Genomic DNA, 22,180 nt, shown 5'->3' with positions numbered 1-22,180 from the left:
TTCCTTCTTTTCCAAATATTTGGAGATTTCCTCTGTCCCTGTTCACTTTAATCTCCTGCCTCTTGCTGACACTCAGAATGAATCAAACCCATGTGTCAAACAAGACCCTGCTTTTTTAAATTGCTTTTCCCACTTGATGGAAGTGAATTGATGAATTTGCTCACAAACTGAAGAGAAAACAAAAAATAACACTGAAAAAAATCTGACTATGTAGATCTTTTTCTGTCCTAAATGCAGTAAAACCTAAAAGGGGTCTGAGTGAGAAGGCTGTTAAGCAGTATCTCACTTGTTTTTCAAGCTCAAGTGATATGATGTGTGTCAGCTTGGATCAAACTCTGCAGGTCTGGACATCGAGTTCTGGCTGGTGGTTTGAATTCCACACCTGGAAGCCAGCAGGGTCATATCTAGAACCAAAGTCTGAACTCTACTTTTGTAAGAGTTTCTGTGTTTAGACTACAGGCTTCGGCCTTATTGTAAAGATTGGATTTTAGTTCTGAGTTAATGTGGGGACTGTTGTTAACATCCAGCCTGGCAGTGGTTTAGAATGCCAGGGACCTTCCAGAGCAGTGGACCTTATTGAGTTTATTTTTTCCCTGGAAACTAGAATCCTATGACATATGCCACCAGATTTTGCAGAGGATACTCTGGAGAGGAGAAAAAAAAAAATTAAGCCCATTCCATAGAGTCTTTCTTTTGAGTTAGTTGCTAGTCCCTATTTGCACTAACTGGGATTTAAAGCCCTGCTGCAGCAGACACTGTGACCTGGTAGTTGCCAGCCTTGGCTTTTGTTGTGGCTTTCCCACTCCCCCTGATCCTGTCTTCTTGATCTGCTCTCTCAGGCACCCATTGCTGGGCCTTTTCTCTGTTTTGGATCCGTGCCTGCACCTCCAGCACGTCGCTGTCCTTTCCCAGGGCTTTGCTGTCAGCTCCTTTGTGTACGCTCATCTTTCACTGAGGCCTTCAGAGCGCCTCGGTTTGTCTGCTGCTCTCTAACACATTTGGGGCAGCCCTGATGGTATTCTCCAAATACATATTTTGCTGCAAGTCCACACATTTATTCTTTACTGGTCTTAGTCTTCCTGTAACCTTAATTAGAAATGTAATTAGATGATGGCTGCTATTCCTTGGGAGCTCCCAAGCATGCACTAATTGATAGCCCCCCATTACTCACTATGAGCCATAGAAAAATCCATTTGCTGTAACAGCTGTTGCAGGGCACGGATGGGAAACAAGGTGTCAGGGCATTTCTAGAAAGGTCCAGAAGAAAATGAACTGTCTGAATGTAATAGAGTGCCTTCAGGAATGAATGAGGGCTGATTTATCTCCGCTCTACCAATTATATCATTATAATTCCTGCCAGTAAGAATTTTTAACATACGGTTTGCTGATGGGTTCATGAAAACAGGGCTGGTCTGGACCTGGAGAAATCCCCTGTGAGAGCCTCTGTCCAAAAACTGCCTTGTTCCTGGCAGAGATTTGTCGAGCATATTCTTTAGCATGATCTGTTACAGTGGCCTGGGCATGTCCTAAGGAGTTTTTTTCTGCAAGGTCTGGAAAAAGAACAGGAGCAGCAATAACATCCAATGGAGAGTCAAAGTATTTGAGAGCTTCCAGGGGCACATTCCTGACAGCTGTAAGAGCTGGTGCAGAGTACTAGGAGTGGACTTGCACAAGAGTTATGAAAACAGATGTGGAAGAGAGAATTTCTGTCCCAAAAAACTCACAGAAATTGTAAAGGAGTTTTGTATCCATTTTGGCTTGAGGTTTTCTTAGAATTTGTGATCTGATTTTATTTACCTCAAGTCAGTTTGTCCAGTCTTAACATTCAGGATTATAGGAGGAAAATGCTTTAAATTGAGAGATTTAATTGAAAATTGCTAAATGTGAGCTGCAGAGCAATGCACTGCTCTTCCTTGGTCCATGACAGGATCAGGAATGCCAGTTTGGTATGATTCTGGGATAGCTTCAGACTGAATGTGGATGCAGATTCAGTTCTAGCTCTATTAGCACACCCAGCTTCTTCAGACAGATATTGTCATCCCGTGGTCAGCATTGAGATAACAAACATTTCACACAGACCACAAACAGTTTCACCAGCAGCATTATTTCCACCAAACAGGTGAAGCAGAAAGAACGGAAGGGCCTCCTTCAACTTCTGTTGAAGTTAGATCAAGTTCCAAGGCTGCACGTCAACATTTTTCTGAGCACTCCTGACTCTGTACAGGGGCCCCTACATCATGTTACATTCCTTCGCAGGGTAAAGGATGTGGCAATTTTTTACCCTCCCAGAGACAGCTCTCCTTTGAAATCACATTTGTTTTCTCTGTAAGTGCTGGAAAGAAATGGATGGGAAAAGCTCAACAGTGAACTCTAAACTGTCTTTTATGCTGGCATCATTTTTTGGAGGGGGGAGGAAGGGAGTGTGCGTGCACAGGCACTCACAGCTAAGGTCTTAATTCTATCTCCAGATGCTGTGCATAATCTAGAGGTTTATCTTAATGAATTATTTCTGTTATTACTGCAGGCAAAGTGAGATTTAATTTGATGTGTGATATATCCCTGGATTAACTACCCTTTGGTTTTATTTGCTCCATAATGGTAAATTTTTGTTTATAGACCCATTTTGTAATTACATCCCTGAGCTCAGAAGGGCTACAGCATTGCTGCTCCATCCTATAGGAAATCAGCATCCAATTCCCTTCTCCCAGTCCTGTTGTCAGCTGTGGCTAAAACAGAAGCTGCGCAATATGATGCTCACCATTTTGTCTCCCTTAATTGCAGTTTTACAGGACAAAGTACAATGAATGGAAAGACTCTCCTTGGATGAAAATACTGGGATACCACTTGGGAGGCGTATGCAAAATGCCAGAGAATCTTCACCTTGAAAAATGGTAACAATGTGTGTTATAACAGGTGCCAGCAACAATCAGTTGAGTCCTTCATGACACCTACATGTTGAAAGTGTCACAGCTCCACAGAGGCTCCAAGGGTGGCACAGGGAGCTGTGAGGCATGGCAGCATGTGGAGCAGGGGTTCATTAATTCCTTATTTCCCAGCTGTCACCCTCTCAGGGGGAAGTCAAACCTTCAGCCCATGCTGAAAGATGCAGTGTAGGCTGGTGGCTGGGGCAGTGGGCACTCCTCTCCTTCCTACCCCATCCAGCCCAGCCCAAGCCCTTCCCAGTCTCCTGCCCAGGAGGTTGGGACCAGCATGTCTTAAGCACAGACACCCCCAGCTTCCACGGGAGAAAGAGAAGCCTGACCCTGATCCAGCTTCCCTGGTGCTCGTGTGGCAAAACCACGAGGGTCCCCCATTCCTGGTCAGGTGGGAGAGTCAGGGGGCTGAGATCCCAGGGCAGCTCCATGGAGAGCAGGACACAGCGCTGCAGTCCCAGGAGCCGCAGCAGCGCTCACACCTAATCCTCTGGGAACATATGGCACTCACTCAGAATCAGGTTTCATTGCAATCATGGTGATCCTAATTAGAACTACTTATAACAACAGAAGTCAGCCTAAGTACCAGGAAAAGTGAACGGAAGCAAGCAAATCCATCTGGGTATTAGTGTGCCCCTTGGAAAGGGTGGGGGGCTTTGGACTTTTGACCTAAAGCATTGTTGCCTTGCTCAACCCTTCACTCACAAATCTGCACTCAGCTTGCTGGGGTCCACAGGCTTTGTATTGTTCAGAGAAGAGAAGCTTTGGGATGACCTAATTGTGGCCTTCCAGTACCTGCAAGGCCCTGAAGGACAAGGGGGAATGGCTTCCCTCTGACAGAGAAGAGGTTTAGATTAAATATTAGGAGAAAATGCTTCCCTGTGATGATGGTGAGGCCCTGGCACAGGTTTCCCAGAGAAGCTGTGGCTGCCCCATCCCTGGAAGGGTCCAAGGCCAGGTTGGACAGGGCTTGGAGCAACTTGGGATAGTGGAAGGAGATTGGAATGAGATGAGATTCAAGATCCCTCCTCACCCAAACCATTTTATGGTTCTTTGATTCTGTGTACTGATCTCCTCCTTCCCAGGATGACTGGCACTGCAGCAGCAGAGCTGTGCTCCTGCCAGAGCCCTGAGTGACAGACCACTCACCTTGGAGTGGGGACCTCATGGGACAAGGCAGCAGCTACAAAATTCAAACTGCAGGTTGTGCTTTCAGAGAGGGAAGTGCTGGGTTTGATCCCTAGTTAGAGAGTCACGTTAAAAAATATTTCCTAGGTACACATCACACTGAAGACAAAGTGTGTGGTTTTATACTGACAGACAAGAATGGTTGATTTTTTACTGACAGGCAAGAATGTTTGAGGTCATTGAGATGCATGGAACCAAAGCCTTTGGTTTGTAAAGAGTGCCTGCAGATTTACGTTACACAGCTTGTATTTGTAATTGCTCCTGATATGTCAGTTCTCATACACTCCCATTAAAAGTTTATGTCTACTATTTTTTCCCCCCCCCAGCTAATAAAATTAAATGTTGGAAAGCCAAAGCAAAAAAAGAAATAAGTTGGCCTTGCTTGGACCAGTGCAAGATGGGATATTCAGAGCTGACACCAAAGCTGTCTTCAGAATCACCTACTGTTCTGAGAGCAGTACTGAACCCCAGCTTCCTGCCTTTTCCCTGTTAAAACCAAACCTGGAGTGTTGTTTTACAGCCTTGAGAGTGTGAATTTCAAATGGCCCTTAAGGGTGGAAAGTGATTTAAAAATATTTTTCTAAGAAACTCCAAAACACAAGCAGCATTTTTATGAGTGAAAATCTAGGAGTATGCGTCAACATTTGCAAATATATCTGAGGGATGCAAGGAACATAAATCCTAGGACTTTAAAGTTGTCACAAGGCCAAATTCTTCTTTTCTTTACCCATATGAGTAGTGTTGCTCTAGTCAATGGATTGAAACAGATTCTGTAAATAAAATGAGTAAGATTTAGCCTGAAGTCTAGAGAAAATAATATGAACAATCTCTCTTCCCCCCAGGGAGCAGAATCCAAGCATTCCTTGGCTTGCCCTGGCCCTGCACAGCCCATGGGGCAGGATGCACCGTGCGGGCCGCCCCAAGTGTCGAGTGCCTTCATCCCAGCTCCCGTGGGGCTCCTGGCTCCATAAATCACACTGCTGCTGCTGCTGCTGCTGCAGGGTCTTGTGGCCATTCCCAGACACCTCTGCCCAGGGCTCTGCCCCTTCCCAGTTGTTTTGCTGGAGGAGGGAGGCACCACTGGGATCCTACACTTTTTCCTGCTCTAGGACTTAACTAAAGAGCAGAGGAGCAGAGGGGAGGGGGCAGCAGGACGGAGGTTACCACACTCGCCTTCCTCTGTGTGTTCCAGTCAGGGCTGGAGACAGACAAACCCTTCCAGCACTGGCTTTGGTTTTCAAGGCCAGAAAGGACCATTATGATAATCCCATTTGACCTCATCCACCACTGAAAGGGGCTGAGGAACCAACAACATGCTCCCGAAGTTAAGCAGAGCTTGCACGGATTTAAAAGCTACCACAGAGAATTTATGCTGGTAATTGCAGCCCTGCTACAAATTTCTTGAGAAAAAATATAGTGGATTTTTTTATCTTTTTTTTTTCCTAGAGTACTTGTTTTGCAAGAAGTAGAGTCTGGTACTCACCTACAACTGCAGCAGGTCATTTACTGGCCCTTTTTCCTATGCTAATAAGGTATAATAAATTTAAGACCAGTAAAGAATCTATAAAGGCTTGACGAATATTTTTACAGATTTTGTATGTGCAGTGAAAGGCAAATTGTTTGCAGCAATTATTGATTGTGAAAGGCTGAGTTAATGTAATTGCAGAATATAAAAGGAGGAAATATAATAAAAAAATATAATTAATATACCAGTCACAGAATCTGAACTCAAAAAGCCAATAAAAGACATGCAATAAAGCACTCCAGAGAAATGGGACTCTGTCACGGTGAATATCAAGCGATTTACTGAAAAGTGCAGATATCAACTGCGGCATTCCTCACTGCTCAGCCATTTACTTGAGTCCTGCCTGTGTTTTGTTTTACAAAATTAGTAACTGCAGCCAAACCCACACTTCACTGGTTGCAAAGTGTCAGCAAGGTCTTCACCTGCCTCGCCATGGAAGCTTTGAAGTCTTACTCTGGGATGCAGAGTAAGGATGCAGAAAGACGTTGGTCCAGAAGGAAAATGCTGCTGTCATCAGCCTGCCGAGGGAACAGCTAAAAATGGAAAACTTCCCAGGGAGCTGGGGTCCAGTTACACAAGGTACAAGGAGTCCTACAATGCAGTGCCCATTTGAGCAGCACCCCGTGGTGAGAACAGTGGCATCATCAATGTCAAAATCATGCACCAGACCCCACAAACACCACGACATTGACTAGAAAATCAGGAGACTAAACAGAAGAAACTAAAGATATGCCCTTTGTATTTGTTATATGACATTTTTGAACCTTCTAGGGTTTGGATTGTCAAGCTTTGCTCTGTCTCCATGAAGAACTGGATTGTGTTTTATTTTGTGCCAAAGCTCAGATTAGTGGCATGATCAACCTCCAGCAGTTCCTGCCCTTGAACAGATTGAAGTCTGCTACAATCAGGACTTGCAGCACGGGCAAAAACAGAGGTTGGTGGCAAATCAGCTAACAGCACGAGGAAGATATACAGGAAAAATAGGCAGAAATTTTTTACTGTGAGGGTGGAGATGCCCTGTCACAGGTTGCCCAGAAAATCTGTGGCTGCTGCATCCCCGGAGTGTCCAAGGCCAGGTTGAAAAGGGATTGGAGCACCCTGGGATTGTGGAAGGTGTCCCTGCCCATGGCAGGGGGTGGAATGGGATGATCTTTAAGGTGCCTCTCAACCCAAATAATTCTGTGACTTTGGGGTTCTATGAAGAGAACATCCTTACTCCTCAAAATGTGCACACTAATAAATTTGAGCAGCTGATGAATTTGTTCTATATTTTAGTTTTTGGATTTTGTTAAATACTATACAAAGAATAATGACAGTTCTCCCTATTTCCCATAATGCCATTTCTCCCTAAAACCTTGGCCAGGATGGATTTCAGCAATTCTTCTGGAGGATACTCTGGCCTCCAGAGCAGGCTGGAGGTGTACAACTTACTATCAATTAAAAAAAGGTAAGCAAAACCCCTGCTGAATGTGCACTTACATTTTCTTCATTTACAACAGGACTTAGCACTTTCAGTCCAGAGTGGGAAGTAAGAGGATCCTTTTAACATGTCCATCCAAAAAGAAGTAAAATATAGATCTTTCATAGGCTATATATTTAAAAGAAGAAATGGTGCTTTTAAAATGGAATGTCCAATATCTGGTGACTAATGGATGACAAAGAGGCTGCAGGGTACTTTATTAAATGTCTCTAGAGACAAAGAAGTCGATTGCTGCTCACTGAGTTGATTTACAATGATAAAGATTTCTATTTGTAGAAACCTCGTTGGCTTCAGTCACCTCCTCTTACATCTCAGGGCACATAGAAATTGAAAGCTTTGCTTTTGCAAGAGAAAAGAATTTTCTCTGAGCTCAGCCTGACTGCATTTTTCTGGTTATCATGACAATCCTATCAGACTAATGGGCTGACAGCCCCAGAACAGCTCTGCTATCTAGGAAGGGAATGATGTGACCTCCAAGAATCATTATGTCATATCTAGTAGGAGCTTTATTGTTTTATTGATACCATTCCCTGTGCTGAAACCATTCAAAAATGAAATAGAATGCTTCTCTGCATTTATCAGTGGTGAAAGGGAAGAATGAACAAGTTCACCTGGATTGCTGCCAGCAGAGGAGAGCAGTGAGGCTGGGACAGTGATGGGGTGTGTGAGGGAAACACTCTGGGGTCACTGGCAAGCTGTCCTTGGTGTCAGTGTAGGAGATCAGGACCCCAGCTAGCACAGCCAGAAATAATTTATATTTCTGTGCCAGTATTTGTTCCACCTCAGTTTTCTCCTGGTTGAGGAAACTCTTCCTCCTCATGGTTGTTGGTGGCATAACCTGTTTTAAAGCCCTAATTCTCAGCCTGTGCTTAGGACACCAGCTCACATTTGCTCTGCACTGTCCTGAACTCTCTATGGCATGGGGTGCTCTGCACTTACTGCATCAAGTCATGCTGTCCTGTGTCCAGAGTTCAGACAAGAAACTCTGTGAGTGAATCTCTTGCTTCCCTAAACCAAGCAGAAGACAGGCTGGGAGTATTTTGTAGATAAACTTGTAGTAACCAAGGTCAGAAATAAAACAACAACAGATAAGAGAGATCAGAAATACTGATTTGCTGATTGGCAAAGCCCTCTTGTTCCACTTCTTTGTGGTGTGGTAACAACTGAGACCCCTGAGAGCTACTCATTTGCTGATGCAACACCAAAGGTGGACAAAACAACTGTACTGGGGCAGGCTAAATAAAGGAGCTGCAGCTTCAAAGGAAAGCACTTGCAACATGAAACTTGTGATGGGCTTGTGAAGGTGTCAGTGTGACAGAAGCCCTGGGGCTCCCGACAGGATGCCCATTGATAGGAATAGCAAGGTCAGATGGATCTGGAGGATCCATCAATCACCGGAGCACAGACTGCAGGCACGGCATAGCTGGAATGACACAGCCACTTCCATAGTGCTGGCAGGGCTGGGCTGCCTTTAAAGGAGAACAATTTTTTACAGAAGGAGCTAGAAAATGGTCCAGCAAGACAAAGGTGTGTTACGGCTCCTCACACCAGGTCTTGCCTGTGCTTCCTCCTATAAACCCACAGAAATTTGGGAAGCAGCTGAGTCGTCACTTCTTTGCCCTAAAGCTGACTAGCAGTTTAACAAGAGGAGATTATTTTAAGATCATCATTTTATAGGATGAAGGTATCAATTCTCTATCTTCCTGTGAATAATCCTGTTACAGGATGACATGATTTTAGGACAGTCCACTACAAAGGATTATCTTTTCAGTATTGTGTGATTGCTTTCTAAGTCCTTCACAACTTCCTTCACACAAAGAAAATGTGAAATCCTGTCTTTGTATTCCAACTCTTGAGCTGCATTTCAGCTGATTTCCCCAAGACATTGCACAGCATCTATATAATTTATTGACAGTCTCAGTTTAACTCAATTATACAAATATGCAGCTTGCCACCTGCCCCACTTGCATTTTTGGTCTGACATACATCAGTGCACACCAGCCAGAGGTGACCACTGTATTTGTCTGCTGCTGTGCCCTGTGGTTTTACCTTCCCAGGATCCTTACAGAGCAATGGTGTGTTACTTCTGCTGTTTTAAATGTGGGGAAAATGAGAAGCAAACAACTGAATGAGTACCCCAGAGCTGCTGTCAAAGGCAGAAATCAAACTCACATCAACCAGAGCAGTGGTAAAAAAAGCATGGTCTCCCCAGTTTGCCCTCCTTTCACTTTTACCATAAATTCCCAAGGAAGGTGTTTATTGAAGAGGTTTCTAACTACCTCTCTAGTGCCCACACATTCATTTTTTTGGCTTCCTATATGGAACATTAACACACCAACAATGTATTTTGCTTTATGCCAAAAATTAACTACCTGCAGTCTTACAGGGGTCAGTGGGGCTCTCCACAAGCAGGCTGTCTTTGCCTTTTGGTTTCCTTTGTAGAAATACAAATTTAGTTCTTTAAATCCAAACAAGTCCAATTCTTTCCTCAGGAAGAGGAAATACTTCTGCAACTCTTGTTGAAATTCAGGGATGTTGCATTTATTTACTGTAACAGCCTTTAGGAGACTGAGGAATGGACCAGAAGCCTACTGGGATGAGTGCTGTAGGAACACAAGATAAAGAAAACTCCCTGTGTTTAGTGATGCTGGGGAGGGGCTGTGTGCACTGAAACATCACAAAATGCAAGATTGAGTATATTTTCACATACTAAACAATAACGAGCTGCAATAAAAGCATTGTTTATAAATTACCCTATGGTATCTCAATAGTGACAACTCCCTGCTCATTCTCACCTTCATCTTTCAAAACACACATCCTGGTTGTTTACAAAGCACTTTCTCCACCCAGAAATAAACTAACTCTTAATTATTTTCTCCCATCTCTGTGAACAAATGATTCAGTGCAAATTCTTCTCTCCGATGAGGTTAAAATCTATGTGTTCAAAGGATTTCTACTCAATGATAATATATTCTTGTCCTGTCTGGGGAATATCACTGATATTTTCTGGAATAAAGAAGGAAGGGAATTTTTCTACTTCAGTTAATGCTTCAAACTATTCTCTCCTATTGAAATGTTCCTTCAAAGCAGAGACAGCTCATTTCCTCAAGAAACTATATCCACCCACCAAATGTTATTTCTCACCCTACATAAGTAATAGGAGATTTCCTACTTTTTGCCCACTTCTACCCCATAGATTTAATGTGTAAACTGGGAACATGCAGAATATATTGCTTGGCACAAGTCAGTGAAGTTTCACCTGTGAGAACACAGTATGAATTCAAGCCTTGGCTGTTTGTACTAAACCACAGGGAGAATCTACCCTTAAGTGATGTAAAGTTCATAGATCAGGCACAAACCCACAAAGCCAAACCCACAGAGCAGTGTTTAGGCTTGCAGAGCTCACATCTCACTTGACTTGAGCCTTGTCCCAGGGCAATCACAAAGGGAGCACAGCACTCTCCTCTTGCTATAAGGGGCTCCCACTATTTTGGGAGGATGTTGAAGTACAAATCCCCAGTAAAAACACTGAGTGGGAGAGGAAAATATTACCTATTTCATGAAGAAGAGCAAAAGTGATTGATACTCTGGTGAGGAGAATGTGGTGCATTAGGAGAGCATTCTCATTCTCAAATTTTACAGTTAAACTTTCTTTTGTGTTCCTGAGTTATGTTTAAACACTCACTTAAACTTCAGGTGTGAACACCTGATATTCCTGGCGATGCTCTGCAATGAATCCCAGGATTCATTTCCATAACCTCTGTGTATCACTGTGCCACAAAAAGTGAGTGAAACTTGTACTGTGGTTTGCCCTTTCAATTTCACACCTTTCTGTGTGAACCTGGAGAGCTGGGAGGACAATTATTCCTGGGTCAGATGTGATTTTATTTTAAACTTTTTTTTCCCTCTTTTTTTTTTGTTTGGTCCATGGATCAGTTTAGGTTCCAGATGATCTAGATCTTGAGCCATTGTTTTCTCATTGTCATGGGTCATGACTTTTGGATCATTTTAACTATGAGGAAAACTTTATTGCTCTGAACATGAAAACACAGCTCCAAAAAATCTCTGCTAGGAGCAGAGTGACAGCCAAAGTTTTGATTAAATTCACGTCTTCTGCGGGCTTCTGCAACCAACACAAATGGCTGCGAAATCTTTTGCAGCAGGGTAGTGGAGAGAGGAAAAGAGTTGGCAGCAAGTTCAGGAATTATTATTCTTATAAACCCATTCACACACCTATCACTTGGGACAAGTGAAGGGCCAAAGACATGCCAAGCAATTACACAGCTACACAGGTCCGTGCACAAGATATTCTGCATCACGTTGGCTGTAATTTGCGCTCGCTGCATTGGCACAAGCTCCACCTGTGTCAGATGGTGACAGAGAAAACAACTTTTCTGGGAGACTAAATCCATCTCAACAGTGGCCAAGCCATGTCCCTGTTTTTGGAAGTCTGATTGGTAACAGCAGCACCTTTCAATTTCAAGCAGACAAAAGGTTTACAGAACTTGCAGTAGCAAGATGCTCAGAGCCCCTTGGTGACACCAGTGCAACCACCCACAGCTTCTAGGGGATTTAAGGGATAATATTCAGTCTTAGCTCTGACCTTAGCCAGATCTTTGTGTCCTGATGACAAATGATTTCTGAACAGTTTCATATTTTCCCTTGATACTCATTTCAGTTGAGAGAAACCAGATTAATTTCTTTCCTAGTTCAGCTACAAAGACAACAGAACCACCTTTCCCAAATCACTGAAGTTCATGACATCGAGGATCTTGGTAAAGCAGGAAGAGAAATCAAGCTCATCATTCATCTTTTACAATGTGTTTGCAGAGTTTACATCAGGGGTGATGTATAGTGATGGAGTGACTTTTGGTCTTGTACAGGACAGTGTTCAATAATCATAGAATCAATTAACTTCTTTTTCTCTACTGCTAAACTGAAGACTGCCATTCCCTCCCAGGTGGAATGGTCTCACTTCATTATTTTTCCCAATATTTTTGAAATCTTCCTTCATTAATTCTTGTAGACGTACAAAGCCCATTGTGACCATAAAGGAGATCACAGAAAAGGACGAAGTAAGACCTACAACACTTGGTTTTAGGGTTTATGAAAGCCTAAAAATGCAGCTACATAGTTGAGGACTTGTCAGAACTTGACTTTGACTGAGGATTTCTTTACAACAAAAAGTACAGTCAGTTACCTTTGGTGGGAAATGTGTGTTGACCTGAGTATCCAGGATCCAGGACACCAAGCCAGAAGTGCTAAAGGTGTCTCTGTTCCCTTGAGAAGGTGTCTGTCACACTGCAGGACTGTCTACAGTATTTACAGACCTCTGGAGTTTTAAGGGCAGGACCAAAAAGCCCCGGTGCTTTTTGCTGTCCAAAACCTGTAACTCTTGTTCAGAGATTGCAACCTCATGCTCCTAGAGCTGTGCCCTTGAAAATCAAGTCTTCTGTTGGACAAGGCAGCACAGACTTGGAGTAGCAGGAGCAAGGCTATTCTCCAGATTAGTTATTGCAACCACATCATCCCCCAGGACCACTTTGGCACGGTGCTGTAAGCTGCTTTCTGCTATTTGCTTGCCCCAAGAGGACAGAGAATTCAGAATTGCATCTCCCTCTCCCAATAATATCCTGTTTTGTGCTGCTGCTTCTGCTTTGCCATGGATCTGCCAAGTGCTGCAGGTGCTGAAAAACAAAGGTGAAAGCACCCATATGGTGCTTTCGGATCACAAAACCGACTCACAGAATCGAGAGCCCAAAAGGACCTGTGTTTTTTTCTCACAGGGAAGCCTAACAGGGAATACACAGAGTTACATCCAAGTGCCAAGGCCTGTGAAAGGATTTATTGTGAATGCCTTTTACAAGATTCCTTCCTTGTTGGAGATAGTTCCTTTGGGATTCCCCGTCATGATATTGCTAATCCCATCTATTCAAAATTTATGGTGCACATAGTCTAGAATACCAAGATGACTTTTAAAACACAGTGTAGACTGGGGGCTTTGCTGTTTTTAAAGTATTTTTTTTTTCAGACTTCAGAACTCGGGCCTTCACTGTGGCAACAGGCTTCCTTCTGCAAACGGAGCTGGAAACTCACTTTAATTTGTATGTGATATTGTGTTCAGTGCAAATGTTTACTAATATTCCTGTACAGATCTGGGGTCTGGTTTTTGCCTGGAATCTGGCAAGCCAAGTCTCGTGATTGGATGGTAAAAGTAATTTTGTGTAAGGAGTGTGTGCATGCAAGTGTGTCTGCATTCACACTGTGGGGCTTTTCCTGCATTTTCCTTCAGCCACTGGTTTAGAAATTACAATTTCTTTGAAAATAATATTTCCTTTCCATGCACACACACACAAAAAATTAACTGCAGATACAGTTTCTCTCAGATTTTAAAATCTTTTTAGTCACCTTTCTCTGTGTTTGTGACCTCCATAAGTACCAGGAGAGTTACTCTGCAGTTCCCTGCTGTGTACAGGTAGAAGAAGAGACAAAGAGGGGTCTTAGCAGTCCACAACATCCTGTCTTGGGAACAAAGAGCTTTATTCCGTATGTGCCAGTTCCTTGGCCTCTGACATCCTTGCTATTTACTGTGATAACAGAGATGGACCTTCCAAACATGTACCTGGATGAGGCCATAATAACAGGCCAGTGAAGGACAAGGCAGTACTTTAACTCCAATGAAAATCACATACTGGGGGCTTTTGTTTTAAAATGCTGTATTATGTTTTTCCCTGAAAAAGTTTAATTCAATTTGGTCCAATTAAGAAAAAATCCCAAGCAACATATAAGTTACATGATGCCTTCTTCATGTCAGATCAGTGAAAAACAATCTTTGACAAGATTGCTTTCAAAACACTGCAAATGTATTTGGAAACCAGCATTTTTTTCTCTCTTCTGCTTGCAGGCTCCTTAAATGAAAACACTTTATGGAATAGGGTCTCTTTTTAGCTTGAAAACACAGATTTCTATCTCGTGTCTGAGTCTCCATGGTGCCTCCTGAGCACAGCAAGGACTAGTTCAGAGGACAGATCCAAACCAGCATTTTAGAAATATAAACCCAGTCCTTCTGAGACATAATCCATTCACTCCCTGGGAATATCAGAAAAGACAGAAAAGTGATAGCACTAATAAAAAGCAAAACCTGCTGTTATTAGTAGAGGACCTACACAAAGTGCACGTTTAAATGAAGCTCATTTAAACATGCTCTGGTTTAATTAGATTTAGTTTAACCACCTAAAAAAAAATCCCAGCAGAACTTGTGGCGGGGCTTGGGCTGCTGCTCCCTGCTGTGAGCCCACCTGTTTCTGCCAGCCTCGCTGCCCTGGCACTCGGAAAATCCCGGGGCTGCTCCGCAGGCTGGGGCGGGCCACAGGCGCCGCCTCCCAGACTGCCCGGACGCGATGTTTAAGGGGGAAAAAGTTCTTTTGAGTTAAAAAATAGCCTTGGCTGTGATTTACCATGCTGAGAAAACAGAGAAGCAAATGCTGCTAAGCATCTAACTTTACAAGACAAAATTTTAAGTGGATTTTCACACTCTGGAAAAGTAGTAAAAAACGACACTGTTTTAAGATAAACCTTCTCCCCAGTTTAATAATTATATATGTATATATTTTAAAAACCCCAAACCACACACAGAGATACAGCTTATATTGGGAACAGTGTCTGTCCAGCTTTTAGGCCGCATATTTGAATGCAGGAAAACCCTTCCCCATGGAATAGTTTCCCTCCCAAGGAGCGCTCAGAGCCTAACCCGAGTCCTGAGGAAGCCGCAGGAAGCACCTTTGGTAGCACAGACAGGGCAGGCAGGAGGCTCCCGTGAGCCACAGGCAGGGAACGACAGGGACTATTTCTACATAAACAAGCCCAGGATCAGCTGAAGTTGTTGTTCACTGGCAAATGAAAATAAAGAGACAATTCAGAATCAAAGGTGAGTCAAACAAAAAATATGTCCAATAAGAGGAGGCAGCCCAGACAATCAGTCAGATGCCAAAACATGTGACAGACCCAGAGGCAACTCCAAAACAACCAAACCAACTGCCTGTGAAGTCTGCCAAGGAGCCAGATGCTCCTGCTTAAAAATATCTTCCGCTGCCTTGGCATCTGCATTTTCTGCCTGCCGTCAAAAGAGGAGGGAGGGGAAAATGGGAGAGCGGAGCGGGAGTAGGGGTGGGGGGCAGCAACTAATAATATTTTTGCCATTTTCATTCTAAGTACTTCTGATTATTCATTTGCAGTTTGTCATCATGTCTCCGGAGAGCAAAACAAAACCCCAGCCTGGCACAGGCTGGGAAGGGAGAAACAGGCAAAGCCCTTTATGCAGAAGGGAAAAAAATGAGGGGAAAGATCCAGTAATTCCACACTGCTGCGGGTGGCATGTCCCTGTTAAGGTGATAAAAAGCTAAAACTGCTGGAGTTGGTAGTTGAGAAAGCATCAGTGTGCCCAGAACCCAGAGAGAGCTGGGGACAGGGTGCTGCAGCCTGCACACACCCAGGGTGTCCCCGAGGTGCCCTGTGCTGTGTGGTGGGGATGAATGGGGAGTAAATGTCCTAAATCAAGGTATTGCTGCTGTTAACCACAGCAGCGGGTTTTGGGTCACAGAGGCTGCAGGTGCTCAACAGAGGCTAAAAACACTTTAAATTAACTTAGTGAATGAAGATACAAATTTTTGTTACCACAGTAGTTGATTAAAACTGTTAAATAAAATACATGAATTTTAAAAGTAGATTCATCAATAGGCAAAAGTAAAAAAAAAAAAAAAAAAAGCACAGCCAAAAAGAGAGAATTTGTGCAATTTCAGTTACTGGAGGAACTGTAATGCAGAAAGTATTACCACATTTCACCTGTGTTGAAGGGCTTTCCCTCTTGTATGGAAAAGTTTTCAAAGGTGAATACACCTCTTCGGAAATTCAATCTTTGGTTGTGTTTCTTGATTCCTTGAGTGGGAATCAGGAATCCTGCATGTGGTCTGTCCCTGTGTCACAGAACTGATTGAAGCAAGAAATTTCTGTACTTTGGGGTGCCAGATGTGTCCCTCACTGCTCCATCCCAAGCAGAGCTGTTGGAGCAGCGGGTACTGAACAAGGCCAGGAATACAACACTCTGTTGGAGAGTGGCTTTACCTGAAAAGAGTGTTTGTTTTTGTGAGATAGAAATCAGAACATTATCTTTCTTCTGGGCTGCCTGGGTTGGGTTCTGAGTCAGAGGGTTTGGGTCACTGGTGCTTTGGGGACTGTCTTGTATCGACACAGTTCAAAGCCAAAAACCTGGTACTAAATGAGCGCCGTATCAGAGACCATCGCTGCCTTTTAGAAAGCAAACAGCGCCGGAGGTCAGGCCGAGCACAACCAGGATATAATTGCACCCCATAAAAGTCTCAGGAAGAACAGAGGGATTCCTTTGTGGCGTTTGACTCTCTCTCCCACTCGGATGCGTGGCGGTGTTTGTTTCAGGGCAAAGTTTCGCGCCGGCTGGTCGCCGGCAGAGAGGGCGAGCTCTGGGCTCGCAGCTTCTCTCGCAGTCCCTCGAGCAATCTGGCAGCCATGGGGCTGCCACCACCTTTTCTGCGCTGAAAGGTTCAGCTCCAAAAATCTGTGCTACACCTTGTAGCCTAAATTTTGCATACAGAACCCGCTTGCAGGGAAATTCAATAGCAGTAAATAAATAAGTAGCGGGAGCCAAAGCAGCAGCGTGGTGAATCGGCGGAAGAATTTCAAAGAAATGGAAAGAACTTGCGGTGACAAACGTTTCATGCGAGTCTGGTACTGAGATTGTAAGAATTTTGCATGTCTACATCAACTGACTGATAGCAAAGGAGTTTCTAGTCCCCCTCATGGCACACACAAATGTCTGTTAAAGACATAAATATTTAAAAACAACAGCTAGACTAAGAGGGTTAGCTTTCATTTCATCTAATTTGGCAAGCATTAGCTACACCCACCAGAAATCATTTTATTTTGTGTAATTTAATAGCAGATCTATTGTAGCATCGCAGTTTCTGACATGCGAAACAAATCAATGTGGCCTTTTTTTAAAGCTGAGAATTAATACAGGGCTGTATTTCAAATGTTAGATGGAAATCAATAAAGATGAAAATCTTTCTGTGTTATTCACTTATTTTCATCCTCTGCTGCAAAGTTTATTTGCCTTCCTGCATGCAATACAGATACTTTGATCCTTGTTCAAATATCTCTGATTTTTCACATCCCTCATGTTTGATCTGGTTCTCAGGTGAGAATTATTGGCAGAACTTGTTAGAATTACACCTGCCAATGGCAGCAACATGAAATTATATAAACTGTACTGTGCGTGCCCTTTGGAGTCTTACACAGCAAAATAATATTCCCACAGAAATCAATCTGAGATTTTAATTTATTAAACCCTCTGTCTCTTCCCCCCCACCTTAAAGGGATAGATGGAGATATGGAGGAAGAAGCAAGATAACATCAAATAAAGCAGGTTTCGAATAGTCACGGATGACCTTCACAATATGCGTTTTGCAATTTTGGGTGGATTAGAGGAAACTAATGATGGCTTTGAAATGAGCTTTTGGATAAAGCCTGGGAAACTCTAATCATTACAAATCCACTACTTAAGAGAACAATTCCATGTAGCACACTGCAGATTTAAAGCATACATGTCTTATTTTCTTTCCTCCTCTCAACAAGCTTATTTTGCTTTCACTTATTCCAGTCTTCTTATAGGAGCCCAGAGACTGTTTTCATTTTCTGCCATGCCTTTAAATTTAAGGGAGACTTTTTTTTTTTTTATTTTTTTTTTTTTTTTGCCTGGTGTTGTCCTTACAGTGCCTTTTGCTTTTAGTTTAGGACTCATAGAGTTAACAGACTGGGAGAGAGAGAGAGAGGAAAAAAACCCAACCACTTGCATTAAGCCTGAAGCCTGTCACCTTTTCTTGGCAATTACACTGCTAATGGCTGGGTCCCAAGCAAAGTGGCAAAGAATATCTCTTCTCACGTTCCCAGCTCACAGTGCATTCCCAAATACCAGATGGTGTTTTTGGAATCCGTTTCACTATGTTTGATATGACAATACTTTTGTATAATGTTAAATTATATATAACTATTTCAAATAGCCGATACCAGAACAAGGCTAGAAAAGGAATATTAGATGCAAGGAGGAAAGAGAGAAACTGAAGACTGAGGGTTTTCATCTCCTGTCGTATCTCGTGTCTCTCAGATTTTTGTGTAATTTGAACAAAAGAGGAAATAAAAGTGGTCCAACAGACGAGCTCTCACAGTGGTACTATACAGAAATGGTGTTGCTTCCTTCCCAGAATTTGGTGTACATCTTAGGCTGCCTGCCAGCTCTACAGGAGGCAAGTGCAAGATCATAAATAGTGCAGGGAAAGCAGGAAAAAAGAAAAGGGGGAAAAAACTCAGTCACTAGTAAAAAAAAGTCCCACCATTTTCCTTACAGATTTTTCCTTGAAATCTCAGAAAAAACAAGTGCCAGAAAGTTCAGGAGAGGTAAACTGGTACATCTCCATTAACCTCAGGGGAGCTGTGCCAGCTGACAGGGGCACTTGGCTCAAGATATTTAAGCTGAAATAACTTGGATCTATGGAGCAAGTCATCTATACATCCTGCTGAAGGTGAATCCAATCTTGCTTGCCCAGATTAGTGATTCCAGTTTTATATTAACACTGATAGACTTACAGGAGTTGGAAAATACCCATTGGAATCAGGCCTGCAGATTTAGTTGCAAAGCAATTCATCATGCCTAGACAGAAGTAGCTCAGTCATTCCTCAGGAGACAACCGAGACCTCAACTTTAAGGGGGACAAACATTTTCCTTTTGTTGACTACACTGCAAACATTTTCTTAAGAACAGGAAGGAAATGCACTACTGAGGCAAAAAGTATTCAGGATATTCAGTGTCCCATCAGTCTGACAGTGATGCCACTTCCATTATCAGAATCCCCTCCTGTAAATACTGGTTAGTTTTATGATTTCTAAACTGAAATTGTTTATTCTAATGTACCCAGGAACTTTGTTTTTTTCCATCCCCGTTTCTGCTCAAGGCACATTTTAACAACCAGCAAGCTTTCAGGATAAATGCTCACCAACAAAAGCACTTCCCAAGTCTAACTGCAACATGAATATTGAAACTATAAGGACAAAACTTCACAAGTAATTTGCCTAGTTGAATCAGTTTTGTTTCTGCATATGCCAGAAACCTGTCCAAGTGAAGGTTTCATTCATATGGCTACACACAAGCAACTCACCACATGAGTACTTACTTTTTACACAACAAAATACTGATTTTTCCCTCTTGATTACTCGCACTGCCAGCATACAGTAAAGATTATCAAGCCCTCAAAGGATCATACAGATCCAGTGACTACTACATAATTAACAATAACTTGTAGTAATGCAATTTAAGAGTCTTTTTAATGGGCATAGATGGCAGAATGTATAGCCCATCTTTCTTTGTCATCCTAGAAAAGGGGCCCCATGCGGAGCTGCTGGTTGCTGAGTGATGCTTTGTAGTCTGTACCAGACAGTTGCACAGTACCAGCTGCATTGGCAGGTAGCCGAAGTGCAAAGAGATAGCTGCCAAGCTATGCTATACAAAGGCAGCAGTGCCAGAGAGAAAGGGACCTTTGCATGAAGTCACCTTTGACCCTGAAGCCAGCATGGATCCCATATTCATCAATTCCAGACAATTGCATCTTTCATTCCACCACAAACTATGATTAGAAAGGGCCCGTTTGTGATAGTGATTGTTAGTTTACAGTTCCCAGAGATTGGATTATTTAATCTTTAGTTCTGTTGGCAGCAATATTTTCCCTAACCTTTTGTAGTGGTGTGCCAGTGATAATCTAACATATGTATATAGGGAGATATACACACACATACAGAGGCACCTCCCTTCCCCATCAAAACGGGGTGAAGAGAGAGAGATGCACAGAAAAACCAAAGCACACAAAATTCACTGTGTTTGGCAATCACTGTGCTAATGTACATTTTGAGAATTCAGCCTGGAAAGTGCAGAGCACTGTGAGTGCAGCAGCATCTCAACTTCTGCCCACAGACCTGACTTTCCTGCAGTTTTTTTCTGCTCTATGGGAAAGCTTTTGCTTTAGAATATTCAGATTATCAAAGGCATTATTTTTTGCATTCAACTTGCAAAATTAATTGCGGTATAATTTTAAAAAATTTTTCTATAAGTATTGACCCTTGCAGCACATGCAAAAATAAGTAGTTAAACATTTTAAATGGACTAGTGAGAAAATCACCAATGACAAACAAACCTCAGGGGAGTGGGGGGAGACAGAGCATGGAATAAAAGCAGCAGGGAAATGTCTATGCCTGGTTCCTGCCTCTGCTCTCCCGTGTGTCCAGCTTTGATAATGTGAGTCTTATTGAAATCTGTAGCAGAGCTCACAAGGTGTGTGTGCCTGTCAGCACTTGAATCTCAGTAAATGGGTCTTCAGCAGTGAACTGCCCCCCTATCCTGCCCAAACATCACCCAGCATTTGCTCAAGCAGTAAAACAAGTCACACAATCAACAAGTAGGCAAAGAACATAAAGTGCCTGAGAATATAACTCTGAACAACAACTTTCCACATTGTTCAGCAGAAAAAAGGGTAAAAATGCCACCAGAGCGAAGTGAAGAACTAACGTTTGCAATTGGAAATAGAGAGAAAAGGGAAGGAAAAAAAAAAAGTGAGTCTATAAAACTTTCATGAAAATATTTTTTGATCTCCTTTGGTCTGATCTCAGAGGTGTTGGCCAAAGGGGAAAAAAATCCCTGTACCTGAAGGCTGGCCGTATTGTGCTGCACCTGACTTCTGGCTCACATGCGAGACCGTCTGTTCTTTATTTTCACTCTGTATGAAGCTAATGGAATTTGCAGTTGATTAACCTCAAATCTGGAGTAATGATCCAGCCTGGGACTGCAGCTGGCAATGCTGGGGCTATTTGTACTTCTTAACTGAGTAAGACAGCAACAAGTGTAGTGGCACAAAGGTAAAGATTCCGGGTAGATGGGTGAGTGTCAGGGGTGCCATAAAATGAGATGGGAACGTGACCTGAGAGTGCAGATCCTGTCCCCTCTCCCCACAAAGAGGTTGGAAGATCAACTCTTAGAAAAATTAATCACAAGATAATACAATATGAAGTATATGGCTACAATTATTCAATTATATTCTACAGAGGACACTCAGACCGCAAGATTTACCCTTCTTGAATAAGGAATCCATGCATTAGAAGAAGGTCATCTGTTAACGAACAGTTTCTTTAGAAAAATTAGGAGCAGAGGGTCCTAAAAGTTCTCTACAACTTCTGTTTGCGTGAAAGAAAGCAAAGTCTTTGTTATATTGGCACCTGAAAATAAAATTCAGAGGCTTACACAGTATTGTGTCTATTGATTTGTGCTAATTAATGTTTCTGTCTGAAATATGAAAAATCACAGCCGAATCACTGCAGATAAACACCACCAGAAGAGAATTCAAGCATTTTTTTTACTTAATAAATGAATTTCTGTTTTCTCCTTCACAATTGTTCAAAGCTTCAATGAACAGTTACACAAACGCGCACCAAACCTCAGAACTAATTTAGTTTAGCAAGTGCTTCACACTTCTTCGTTTACTGAACAATGTTACTTTCAAATCACGACAACATTCTTCCTTCCTCGCCTCATGACTAATACAGTGTTATTCAAGCCACTCCTCTTCAGACACTTCAGATCTTTACAAATCATTTCCCCAGCTTTACCACCTGATTTCTAATTAAAATTAAACGGAGAGAGTTCCTTCCACTGATGCAAATCCTGCAACCCCAGGCCAGTAACAGGCATTACACATTTTTTCTTTCCACGGCATCATTTGGAAGAGGAACTTCTACAAAGAGGTAGGTAAAGCGAGCTGAGATGAGCTGTGCTTGCTCCAGAGCTCTTACACTGCTCATTGGATAAATGTCTTAATGTGATGTAGTGAAAATAATTTTTCACTCTGAGGAAGATCATTCTTCTCATCCTATACAAGTCTTGTCAAATTAATGACTACTAGTGGACTTTCCTAACACTGCATTACT

Source organism: Melospiza melodia, chromosome 11 (assembly GCF_035770615.1).
Source record: "Melospiza melodia melodia isolate bMelMel2 chromosome 11, bMelMel2.pri, whole genome shotgun sequence".
NCBI classification, from domain to species: domain Eukaryota; kingdom Metazoa; phylum Chordata; class Aves; order Passeriformes; family Passerellidae; genus Melospiza; species Melospiza melodia.
This window is presented reverse-complemented; position numbering follows the sequence as displayed.